Source organism: Aquarana catesbeiana, linkage group LG04, assembly GCF_042186555.1.
Source record: "Aquarana catesbeiana isolate 2022-GZ linkage group LG04, ASM4218655v1, whole genome shotgun sequence".
Classification (NCBI taxonomy): domain Eukaryota; kingdom Metazoa; phylum Chordata; class Amphibia; order Anura; family Ranidae; genus Aquarana; species Aquarana catesbeiana.
In genome coordinates this window covers 572,672,627-572,685,153 of record NC_133327.1, presented here as the reverse complement: position 1 = coordinate 572,685,153, position 12,527 = coordinate 572,672,627, and the positions used below count along the sequence as shown (strand labels likewise).

The following is a 12,527-nucleotide window of genomic DNA, read 5'->3' as shown; positions in this document are numbered from 1 at the left end:
TCTTTCCCCCCTCCCTCTCCCTCTCGCGCATGCTGCTGTACTAGTGAGCAGCGCTTACCAGCACAGCTGCCCACTATGTATCTTCCCCCGCCTTATAATCAGCCAGGGAAGAAATAGAATAGAAAAAGGAGCAGAGAAGAGGATTGTGGGACATATAGTCCCAATGACTGGCAGCCCCACGGTAACACGGAAGCTGCAGCCCACACAGCATGCTCAGCTGAATGGGAGAGAGAGAGACAGGAGCCTGGGAAAGCTTTCAGGGAAGTGCACCCAGGACTCCAGAGGGAGAGGACAGTGCTGAGGGAACACCATCAGAGAGAGAACCCCACTGCCCTGCGCCACCGGAGGGAAAGCCACATAGCCTAGCTCCATCCCTGATGGAGAAAGGAATGGAGTCATTGCCAGAATACAGATCTGGGTGCTACCCAGCGGAGTCGCCATGGGCAATTCAGCGTGAGCTGACTCCTCATCAGAGGAACCGTTGCTGTATCGCTGGGTCAGGTGAGAGGGACGATCGGCCATTATCTACTAACGTCCATAAAAACTGCAGTCTCTGGCCATCTCCTGTACTATGTCTGCAGTCTCTGACCATCTCCTGTAGTATGTCTGCAGTCTCTGATCATCTCCTGTACTATGTCTGCAGTCTCTGATCATCTTCTGTAGTATGTCTGCAGTCTCTGACCGTCTCCTGTAGTATGTCTGCAGTCTCTGACCATCTCTTGTAGTATGTCTGCAGTCTCTGACCATCTCCTGTACTATGTCTGCAGTCTCTGATCATCTCCTGTACTATGTCTGCAGTCTCTGACCATCTCCTGTAGTATGTCTGCAGTCTCTGACCGTCTCCTGTAGTATGTCTGCAGTCTCTGACCGTCTCCTGTACTATGTCTGCAGTCTCTGATCATCTCCTGTACTATGTCTGCAGTCTCTGACCATCTCCTGTAGTATGTCTGCAGTCTCTGACCGTCTCCTGTAGTATGTCTGCAGTCTCTGACCATCTCCTGTACTATGTCTGCAGTCTCTGATCATCTCCTGTACTATGTCTGCAGTCTCTGACCGTCTCCTGTAGTATGTCTGCAGTCTCTGACAATCTCCTGTACAATGTCTGCAGTCTCTTACCATAGAAACATTTGTAAAGGGGAGGAGTTGGTAAGATGGTAAGATGACCACGCCCATGTGTGGGTGCCAGAATTATTTCTGCACCCAGGCGCCGGTGACCCTAGGATCGGCCCTGCTCGCACGCGCGCAGTAGGAAGCCGGCTGTGATCCATCAAGGAGTTACAGCTCGCCTCCCACACTAAACATGCCAATGCTGGGGACCCGAAGATCGGTGAAGAACCAGCCCAGGTGAGGACAGTGCTGGCCTGGATCCTTGGACAGGTAAATCCTATACACACGGGTGGAATGCCGGCTGACATTCGGCCTGTGTGAATGCCAGCTGGTCAAATAGAAGCTGGCCATTTGACCGGCTTCTGTTGGGCAAGCATGCTGGAAAACCAGCAGCTGACTGACTCCTGATCAGCGTTCTCAGCCATTAGCGCTGATCGGAGTGTTCTGGTGAGGGGGCGTCCCCCTGTTAGAACGCAACAGCTCAGCGGGGGAGATCGATGTACTAACATTGGATAGTTAATATAGTGGCTCCAACCAGAGCCAACAGGTTTTCGTTCAACCAGGAAAAAAAATGAACAGTGTGTACCAGGCTTTAGGCTCGGTTGACACAAGCGCGATTCCAGCGCCGGTTCCCGCATCGCATAGAACTCGCAGGCGATTCACACTGCCCTATGCAAACTGCTGCGGGTGTCAATACCAAGTTAATGAAACCCCCAGATCGGTTCGCATATCGCAGTGTGAACTGTTAAATGGTGCAGGAAATGGATTGCATGGATCTGAACACCTCCCCTATGCGATTCCAGTGCGGACCAAAAAAAAGGGTCCTGCGCCAAATTGCTGAATTTGCATCGCACAGACATCGCATGTGATCGGCACAGCAGTGCGGTGAGAATCGCATGTGATGTCTGACATTGCACAGGTGTGAACCCAGCCTTATGCCCCATACACACGGTCAGATTTTCCGACGGAAAATGTGTGATAGGACCTCGTTGTAGGAAATTCCGACCGTGTGTAGGCTCCATCACACATTTTCCATCAGATTTTCCGACACACAAAGTTTGAGAGCAGGATATAAAATTTTCCGACAACAAAATCCGTTGTCGGAAATTCCGATCGTGTGTACACAAATCCGACGGACAAAGTGCCACGCATGCTCAGAATAAATAAAGAGATGAAAGCTATTGGCCACTGCCGCGTTTATAGTCCCGATGTACGTGCTTTACGTCACCGCGTTCAGAACGATCGTATTTTCTGACAACTTTGTGTGACCGTGTGTATGCAAGACAGGTTGGAGCCAACATCCGTCGGAAAAAATCCTAGGATTTTGTTGTCGGAATGTCCGAACAAAGTCCGACCGTGTGTACGGGGCATTAGTGTCCCTTTATTAAAAGTCAGCAGCTACAGGATTTGTAGCTGCTGACTTTTTTTTTTTTTTTAGGATGAAGATTCCCTTTATTGCAAAGCTCTGTGTAAACTGCTGTCGCTATATAAATGCCTATAATATATATATATATATATATATATATATATATATATATATATATATATATATATATATATAGCATTCCTGTTCTGGGGTTTGGATACACTCCTTCTTGAAACAGTTCAACTTCATCATATTATCCTGCAGCACCACCGTGTGGTCAAAGATGGAATTGCTCTATTCTGCAGCAACTACCTCCGATGTTTCCAGCGCGGCAGCTAAAGCTCAAACAACAAAGCCATTTAACAACACACTGAGCGAGCACCTGATTTCTGGACAATGACCCATTAGAAATCTGTAGCCTAAGGCAACAGCGGTGCCTCCCTTAAACAGAGCGTCTACACGTACAGCCCCCCTCAGTGGTCCTACATGGTATTGCAACCTCTCTGCACACTCCATTCTCATTATGGTCCAGCTAGCGGGAGAGATCTGTCCAATCGGCACATGAGCTAAGGTCACATGGTCTAGAGTCAGATGAAAGGCGCCCCTGGCTGAGTCATGTGATGTGTGGGTTGAGGCGCAGAGTGATGACTAGTCCAGCTTGGCAGCCTAGCGACCGTATACACATCAGAGGACTCTGCAGGACGGAGGTAGTTATGAGGGTTTGTCATTGTCGCCCCCATCCCTCTCTTAGGACTATAGAGAAGTAGGAGGTCTCAGTGTGGTAAAGGCTGCAGGTTCATATACAGGATCTCACATAAGTGAGTACACCCCTCACATTTTTGTAAATATTTTATTTTATCTTTTCATGTGACAACACTGAAGAAATTACACTTTGCTGCAATGTAAAGTAGTGAGTGTACAGCTTGTATAACAGTGTAAATTTGCTGTCCCCTCAAAATAACTCAACACACAGCCATTAATGTCTAAACCACTGGCAACAAAAGTGAGTACACCCCTAAGTGAAAATGTCCAAATTGGGCCTAATTAACCATTTTCCCTCCCGGTGTCATGTGACTCGTTAGTGTTACAAGGTCTCAGGTGTAAATGAGGAGCAGGTGTGTTAAATTTGGTGTTATCACTCTCACTCTCTCATACTGGTCACTAAGGATGAGCTCCGGCGTGTTCGCACACTCCACGTGCAGAGCCCGCCAGGAAGTCGGCACGGGGCAGCGCTAATCACAAGCGGTGAGACATTTCCCGATGTGCGGCTGCAGAGATTGGGAAATGTCTTACTGCCCGTGATTAGCGCTGTGCTGTGCCGTGCCGACTTCCTGGCGGGCTTGGCACGTGCAGCATGCGAACACACCGGAGCTCATCCTTACTGGTCACTGGAAGTTCAACATGGCACCTCATGGCAAAGAACTCTCTGAGCATCTGAAAAAAAGAATTGTTGCTCTATATAAAGATGGCCTAGGCCAGGGGTCTTCAAACTGCGGCCCTCCAGGTGTTCAGGAACTACTATTCCCATCATGCCTAGTCATGTCTGTGAATGTCAGAGTTTTACAATGCCTCATGGGATGTGTAGTTCTGCAACAGCTGGAGGGCCGTAGTTTGAGGATCCCTGGCCTAGGCTGTAAGAAGATTGCCAAGACCCTGAAACTGAGCTGCAGCACGGTGGCCAAGACCATTCAGCGGTTTACCAGGACAGGTTCCACTCAGAACAGGCCTCGCCATGGTCGACCAAAGACGTTGAGTGCACGTGCACAGCGTCATATCCAGAGGTTGTCTTTGGGAAATAGGCGTATGAATGCTGCCAGCATTGCTGTAGAGGTTGAAGGGGTGGGGGGTCAGCCTGTCAGTGCTCAGACCATACACCGCACACTGCATTAAATTTGTCTGCATGGCTGTTGTCCCAGAAGGAAGCCTCTTCTTAAGATGATGCACAAAAAAGCCTGCAAACAGTTTGCTGAAGACAACCAGACTAAGGACATGGATTGCTGGAACCATGTCCTGGGGTCTGATGAGACCAAGGTAAACTTATTTGGTTTAGATGGTGTCAAGCGTGTGTGACGGCAACCAAGTGAGGTGTACAAAGACAAGTGTGTCTTGTCTACAGTCAAGCATGGTGGTGGGAGTGTCATGGTCTGGGGCTGCATGAGGGCTGCCGGCACTGGGGAGCTACAGTTCATTGAGGGAACCATGAATGCCAACATGTACTGTGACATACTGAAGCAGAGCATGATCCCCTCCCTTCAGAAAGTGGGCCACAGGACAGTATTCCAACATGATAATGAACCCAAACACAACTCCAAGATGACCACTGCCTTGATAAAGGTGATGGACTGGCCAAATATTTCTCCAGACCTTAACCCTATTGAGCATCTGTGGGGCATCTAGGGTTGCCACCTCATCCCTTTAAACCCGAACACATATAAATTACACAGGTTCTGAGGTTAATTAAATACAGATAAGGCAACAAGTGAGTTTAATTACCACCTTAATCAGCCACAGAACCTGTGTAATTAATATGTGTTCAGGTTTAAAGGGATGAGGTGGCAACTCTAGGGGCATCCTCAAACGGAACGTGGAGGAGCGCAAGGTCTCTAACATCCACCAGCTACGTGATGTCATCATGGAGGAATAGAAGAGGACTCTAGTGGCAGCCTGCGAATCTCTGGTCAACTCCATGCCCACGAGGGTTAAGGTAGTGCTGGAAAATAATGGTAGCCACTCAAAAAATTGACACTTTGGGCCCAATTTGGACATTTTCACTTAGGGGTGTACTCACGTTTTCACGTTTGGTGAGGGGGTTTAGACATTAATGGCTGTGTGTTGAGTTATTTTGATGGGACAGCAAATTTACACTGTTATACAAGCTGTACACTCACTACTTTACATTGTAGCAAAGTGTCATTTCTTCAGTGTTGTCACATGAAAAGATATAATAAAATATTTACAAAAATGTGAGATGTGAGGGGTGTACTCACTTTTGTGAAATACTGTATGTACAACTGTGACTTCTCCATCCATTGCCTGTGTCTTCTGATATCCCCCTTTGGCTGTCCGGGGCAATTCTGACATTTCTCTCATGCATGTTAAAATCACCATTTTTTTTTTTTTTTTTTTGCTAGAAAATAACTTAGAACCCCCAAACATATCACATACTTTCAAAAAGCAGAGGCCTTGGACCATAAAATGGTGGCTGTTGCAGTTTTTTATGTTGCACAATATTTGCACAGCCGTTTATCAAAGCACTTTTTTAGGAAAAAATACACTTTAATGAATTTAAGTGCATAAAAAAAAAACATAATGCCCAATGTTTTGGTAAAAAATAATACATGATGTTTTGCCAAATAATTAGATACCAAACATGTTAAGAGGTAAAATTGCGAAAGCCTATGAAATGGTGACAAACTACGGTACTTGAAAATCCCCATAGGTAATTCCTTAAATGATAAATTCACCTTTTGTAAATAAATAAATGCACATCTTTTTTGCAGGTTAAAAGTACATTCATTATGTTTCTTATTAGGAACCTGCAGAGTATTGCAGTCTTAGTCTCCTGCAGGCTGTCAGTGTAGCTGTCTGTCCATACCTCATACGAGCAGGCAGTTACTGAATGACCGGAAGAATCAATGAGGTGCTCATAGTGCTCATCAGTGCCCTAGTAATTCATTGAGAACTACAAGCTGACAGCAACGATGGCTGATGGCAGTTGTAGTTCTCGAATTCATGGAACTCTATTAATGAATGATGCGGCCAGGTGGGGCGGACCAGGAAGTGACCTCGCCCTGCACGTAGATACATCTAGAAGTAAGGCCAGAATAGGCACCCCTTCTCACAGGCTGTTTGTGTAGCTGGTTTCCCACAGGAGATCATGTTGCCTATAGTTATGTGCAGGATAAAGCACTTTGGGGTCAACTCACTAAAGGTTACCGCATGCGATAACACGGTCACATGACTCATTTGCATAAATTTATAGCATTTGGTAAAAAAATGTCCAATTCACAAAACAAAACATTATGCGGTATTTAGGGCAAAGTAAAAAATAAAACGGTAAATAGCGCAAAAAGCCTGCCATCTGACAGCTTTTAAATAACCAGGGGGCGAGGCCACTCGGTGATGTCACCCAGTGACCCCACCCACTTGGGACGTCATAGGTCAGGGGCATACTGGGGCAGTGACATCACAAGAGGGTGGGGCCCCCTGGTGACGTCACCGGATGGTCCTGCCCCTTAGTTATTTAAGAGCTCTGATACGGCAGGAGCCTTCTTTGGGACTAGAGGTTTTTTTTTTTGTTTTTTTTTTCGGGTCAGCTGTGGCTGCGTGATTGTTGATGGATCTCCCCAGGGGGCCACCTTGTTAAAGGGGACTTCTAGATTCTGATAAGCCCCCCCCCCGCCCGCAGATCCCGACAACCATCGGCCTGGGCTATGCATTTGGCTCCCGCTGCTGTCAATCAAATTCAATTCCTGCCCCTTAGTTATTTAGGAGCCCTGATACGGCAGGAGCCTTCTTTGTGACTGGAGGTTGTTTTTATTTTCGGGTCAGCTGTGGCTGCGTGATTGTTGATGGATCTCCCCGGGAGACTTTTTAAAAATTTTTTAATAAAGGGATTATCAAAAACGTATTATGTTGTGTTTTCTATTTACTTTTTTGGTGAATGAGTAGGGGTACTATGTACCCCATACGTATTCACATGAGAGGGGGGGTGGCTGGGATCTGGGGGCCACCTTGTTAAAGGGGACTTCTAGATTCTGATAAGCCCAACGGCCTGGGCTATGCCTTAGGCTCCCGCTGCTGTCAATCAAATTCAATGATGTGGCGGGGGCGGGGTGGGGCTGAGTCCTGCTGGCTCTCCAACGGGTCACTGGAGAAGAGGAGGAGCCAGGAGCGCCGCTTAGGGATCCCAGAAGAGGAGGATCGGGGCCACTCTGTGCAAAACCAACTGCACGGAGGAGCTAAGTATGACGTGTTTGTTTTTTCTTTTTAAAAACAAACCTTTCGATATCCTTTAAAACCACTTTAGATTTCTTGTATATTGCACTTAGACCCCTTTCACACCAAGGGCGTTTTGCAGGCGCTATAGCATTAAAAATAGCGCCTGCAATCCGCCCTCAAACAGCTGCAGCATTGTCTCCAGTGTGAAAGCCCGAGGGCTTTCACACCGGAGCGCTGCTCTGGCAGGACAGGAAAAAAAGTCCTGCCAGTAGTTTCTTTGGAGCGGTGAAGGAGCGGTGTGTTTACCGCTCCTCCACCGCTGCTCCCCATTGAAATCGATGGGGCAGCGCTGGGATACCGCTGGCAAAACGCCGCTATTGCAGTGCATTGCGGGCGTTTTTAACCCTTTCTCGGCCGCTAGCGGGGGGTAAAAGCGTCCCGCTAGCGGCCAAAATGCGCCGCTAATCCGACAGTAAAATACCGCTAAAAATAGCGGTTTTACCGCTGATGCTGCGGGCGTCCCGGTGTGAAAGGGCTCTTAGTCTGGTGTCCTCTGGTGTTCCTTTATATTATTTTATAGAGATATTTTCAGTCTTCAAGGGAGCTGCAGCTTAGCTTCAGAGAAAAAAGGTTTCATATTTAGTGTCAGTGAGAGTGCTAGTGTCAGTGTGTTTAGGTAGGCCAAAAAAAAAAAAACAAATAAAATATGTACTGTTGTTTCTTGTCCCTACTATGGGAACAAATTACACATCACACACACATATGTGGTATCCCTGCGATAAGAGTAGAATTCATTTTGCAGTTGTTTTTTTTTTTTTTGGTGGTGATACATGATAATGGCATAAAAATATAAGGCTAACATTTAATAAAAAAATGTTTTTACTCTTGTGTTCCTTTGGTAATAAAAAAAAAAAAAAAAAAAATCAGGAGATATCCATTAACAAATGAAAGCCCAATCGGTCATGAAGGGGTTAAAAAAACACAAGTCCATTAATGGTTAAAATTCGTTTTACTATAAAATAACATTATGAAAATGCCAGTAGCTTTGCAGTGAGTTTTTTTTAAACTTTTTTTCAGCTTTTTTCAACATTTTTGCAATAGCGGTTTTTAGCGTTTATTAGCGTTTTTCCGCGTTAGCGGTTTTTAGCGTTTTTTTTTTTTCAATGGATCAAAAACATTAAAAAACGTTGGTGAGCAACGTTTTTGAGCGTTTATCGACGTTTATCAGCGTCAGAGCGTTTTTACAGCTGAAAAACGTCTCTCGGAACCCACTAGTTTTGAGGTTTTTTTTTTACAGCTTAAAAACGCCTATGCCATTTGCAGCTCAAAAACGCCTAGGTGGGCATGAAGCCATAGACTAACATAGACAGGCGTTTTTAGGCTGCAAAAAACCCTCTGTGCATGAGGCCTTAAAGTTGTTCTAAAGCCTTTTTTTCTTTTTGTATTAAAATAACAACCATATCTATACTTGTTCTGTGCAATGCCTTTGCACAGAGCAGTCCTGATCCTCTTCTAGTGGGGTCCTCCGCTGGCGCTCCAGGTCCCTCCTCTTCATCGGGTGCCCACACAGGAAGCCTCTTTCCATGGGGGCACCTGTGCGTGCTTGCCCCCGAGTCCCACTGCTGTGACCATTGACACAGACAGCGGCACTCGGGCCCCGCCCTCCACTCCCGTGTCGCAGGATTTGATTGACAGCAGCGGCAGCCAATGGCTCCTGCTGCTATCAGTTAGTCCAATGAGGAGAGAGACAGCGGCGTGAGCCGCTATGCTCATGCACATCGCTGGATCTGATTGGGCTCAGGTAAGAAAAAAGGTGGGGGGGGAATGCATTGAGGTGAAAAACCTTAAGGCTGTAGGACCACTTGCCGAATGAAGGCTACAGCACGGACTCCTGTAATCGCACCTGTCGCACGCCCGGAGGACACTGCTGATCACAGATCTGGGGAAAAAAGCCAGTCAGCGTCTCTTTACCAGTCGATCAGCTGTGTACAATCACGGATGTAAATAGAAGCCGATTATCGGCACTCTTTTCCTCATGCTGACAGCATGAGGACCGGAGAAGAGAGCCGGTAAACGCCTTCTCTAAAAGGGACATCTACACTAATAATCAGGGCACTATTATTATTATTAGAAGTGCCCTATAACAGTGTCCTGATAATCAGTGCAGCCTCATCAGCGCACATCAGTGAAGGAGAAAAATTACCTGTTTGCAAAATTTTATAACAAACTTTAAAAAAGCTTTTTTTTTTTTTTTTTTTTTTTTTTTTTTTTCTTGTGTATTTAGCAAAAAAAAAAAAAAAAACTAGTAATTATTAAATACCACCAAAAGAAAGCTCTATCTTGTGTTAAAAAATTATAAAAATTAAATTTGGGTACAATGTTGCATGACAACGCAATTATCATTCAAAGTGTGACAGCACTGAAAGCTGAAAATTGTCCTGGTCAGGAAGGGGGTAAAAGTGCCCGGTAGGAAGGTGGTTAAGCACTAGGGCTGAAACAACTAATCGATTAATCGTCAACTAATCGATTATGAAATTAATCGATTACTATTTTCATAATCGATTAATCGGCCAGTAACATAATGGGGTTAAAAACTAAAATGAGTCCTTTATGCCCTGTACACACGGTCGGACTTTGTTCGGACATTCCGACAACAAAATCCATGGATTTTTTTTCCGACGGCTCAAACTTGTCTTGCATACACACGGTCACACAAAGTTGTCGGAAAATCCGATCGTTTTAAACGCGGTGACGTAAAACACGTACGTCGGGACTATAAACGGGGCAGTGGCCAATCGCTTTCATCCCTTTATTTATTCTGAGCATGCGTGGAACTTTGTCCGTCGGATTTGTGTACACACGATCGGAATTTCCGACAATGGATTTTGTTGTCGGAAAATTTTATCTCCTGCTCTCCAACTTTGTGTGTCAGAAAATCCGATGGAAAATGTCCGATGGAGCCCACACACGGTCGGAATATCCGACAACACGCTCCGATCGGACATTTTCCATTGGAAAATCCGACCGTGTGTACGGGGCATTATAGTACAAAAAGAGCAAATAATTGCTACTGTAAATATTACTTTCACAGTTCTGCAGTAAAAAAAAATGAACCCCTTACAGTAGTGATTATCTGCTTTTTTGTACTATAAAGGGCTCATTTTAGTTTTTTTAACCCCATTATGTTACTAAACGTCTTAGACCTGGTTCACATCTATGTGTTTTTTGGTGCTTTTTGCAGAAACGCACTACAGTTCATTTACATGGTTTCCTACGGGACAAATTCACATCTATGCTTTTTCAGCCGCTGCGTATTTGGAAAGGGTCAAGGACTTTTTAGGCAAAACTGTGCTTTTTTTTGGTTCAATACACTTCAATGGAGAAGCTGCAGAAAAGCATGTAATGCGTTTTTGCAGCAATTTGTGTTTTTTAATCTGCCCAACAACAAATTGTCCAAAAAAAATTGCAAAAACGCAAATTGCAGCAAAATCACGTGTGTAAAAATCAAAACGCACAGCAAAAAGCACTGCAGAAACAGATCAAAAGCAAACTGCATAGGTGTGTAACGAGCCTTATGGTGGCCACACGGATCAATATAGTCAGTATATCTCCTCTAATAGTATATACAGTATATCTCTTCTATGTCTGTTATTCTCAGAGTGGATTAGATATTTTGCTCCCTAACCATATAGTTGGTTATTTATATTTACCACTGCATAGAGATATTTAAGAATAAATTGCCCTTTTTTAAAACTTTACATATTAACTAAATTATACACCACACTTTTTTCTATGGTTATTAACTGATTAATCAAAACAATAATCGACCAACGAATCGATTATGAAAATAATCATTAGTTGCAGCCCTATTAAGTACACTGACATTAACATTGACATTTATACTGACACTAATGGGGAAATTTACTAAAGCTGGGGCACACAGATTATGGTGCAGCTGTGCACAGTAACCAATCAGCTTCTGAATTCAGCTTGTTCAATTAAGCCTTGACAATAAAACATGAAAGCTGATTGGTTACTATGCACAGCTTCACCAGATTTTGTGTGCACCAGTTTTAGTAAATCTCCCCCTGACACCTACACTCACTAAGCTAGGTAAAAAATCTGAACTAATCTTTTTTTTTTTTTTTTGTGCAGGCTTCTCCTTAGGCCCCTTTTACACTTGTGCGACCTGACTGTGATTTGTCTGCGACTTGAAGCAATGCCTGTGTAATCTTGAGGTCTATAGACCTCAAGTCGCATAAAAGTCGGACCAAAGTAGTGCAGGGACTACTTTGAAGTCGCACATATATGAACTGTACTCATTGGAAATCATGATGTATGTCTTGTCATGCGACTTTGCAGTCCCAAGTCGCAAGGACAAGTCGCACAATTGTGAAACGGGCCTTAGTGAGGAGGAATAGTTGCAATGTAGTGTTTCCTCCCTGCTAGCAGACAGTTCTGTTATTTCTCCTCTTCACAGAGGAGAAACAACACAAGGAGTGGCTACAAAGTGAGTGATCACTGTGATAGCCAATCAGAGACTATCATAATGATCATGTGATTTGGTTATCTGTTCCCCCCGGTCTCGCTTGTTAGTTAAAGCGATTGAATACCAACACAATTTTTTTTTTAATCTGTAAGGCATAATGAGCTAGTATACACCGCATAATAGCTCATTATGAAATACTTACCTTAAAACGAGGCGTCGGCAGCTGATCCCGGTCACTGCTGAGGAAGCTGACATTTCCCCTCGGCATGTCTTCCGAGTTCGTGGCTCCAGCGCTGTGAGTGGCCGGAGCCGCGATGTCATCACACGCATGTGCGTGGGAGACTTCTTTCCGGCAAGGTCTTGCAGCCGGACCTTCACATCGCATGCGCCGCTGACATCAGCGGCTGTGTGCAAAGTGAATATCTCCTAAACCATACAGGTTTAGGAGATATTCATTTTACCTACAGGTAAGCCTTATAGGCTTACCTGTAGGTAAAAATACATAAAAAGGGTATACAACCAACTTAAGGGGTTAAGTATAGATTAAATCTAATTGTGCGCCCTCTATTGTCGTGTTTACTGTTATCACCAAAAGTGAAAGAAAATCACAAATTTTGGGTTGTC

General features: G+C 44.8%; 1 protein-coding gene across 2 annotated transcripts in view; it reads left to right on the top strand.

Moving 5' to 3' along the window:
• Positions 1-3,054: 3,054 nt before the first annotated feature.
• Positions 3,055-12,527, top strand: part of NPHP1 (nephrocystin 1) — a 126,821-nt gene continuing 117,348 nt past the window's right edge. For both annotated transcript variants that reach the window (XM_073628063.1, XM_073628065.1), the window contains exon 1: positions 3,055-3,180. The gene's annotated coding sequence lies outside the window, so the exon portion shown is untranslated. The remainder of the gene's footprint in view (positions 3,181-12,527) is intronic.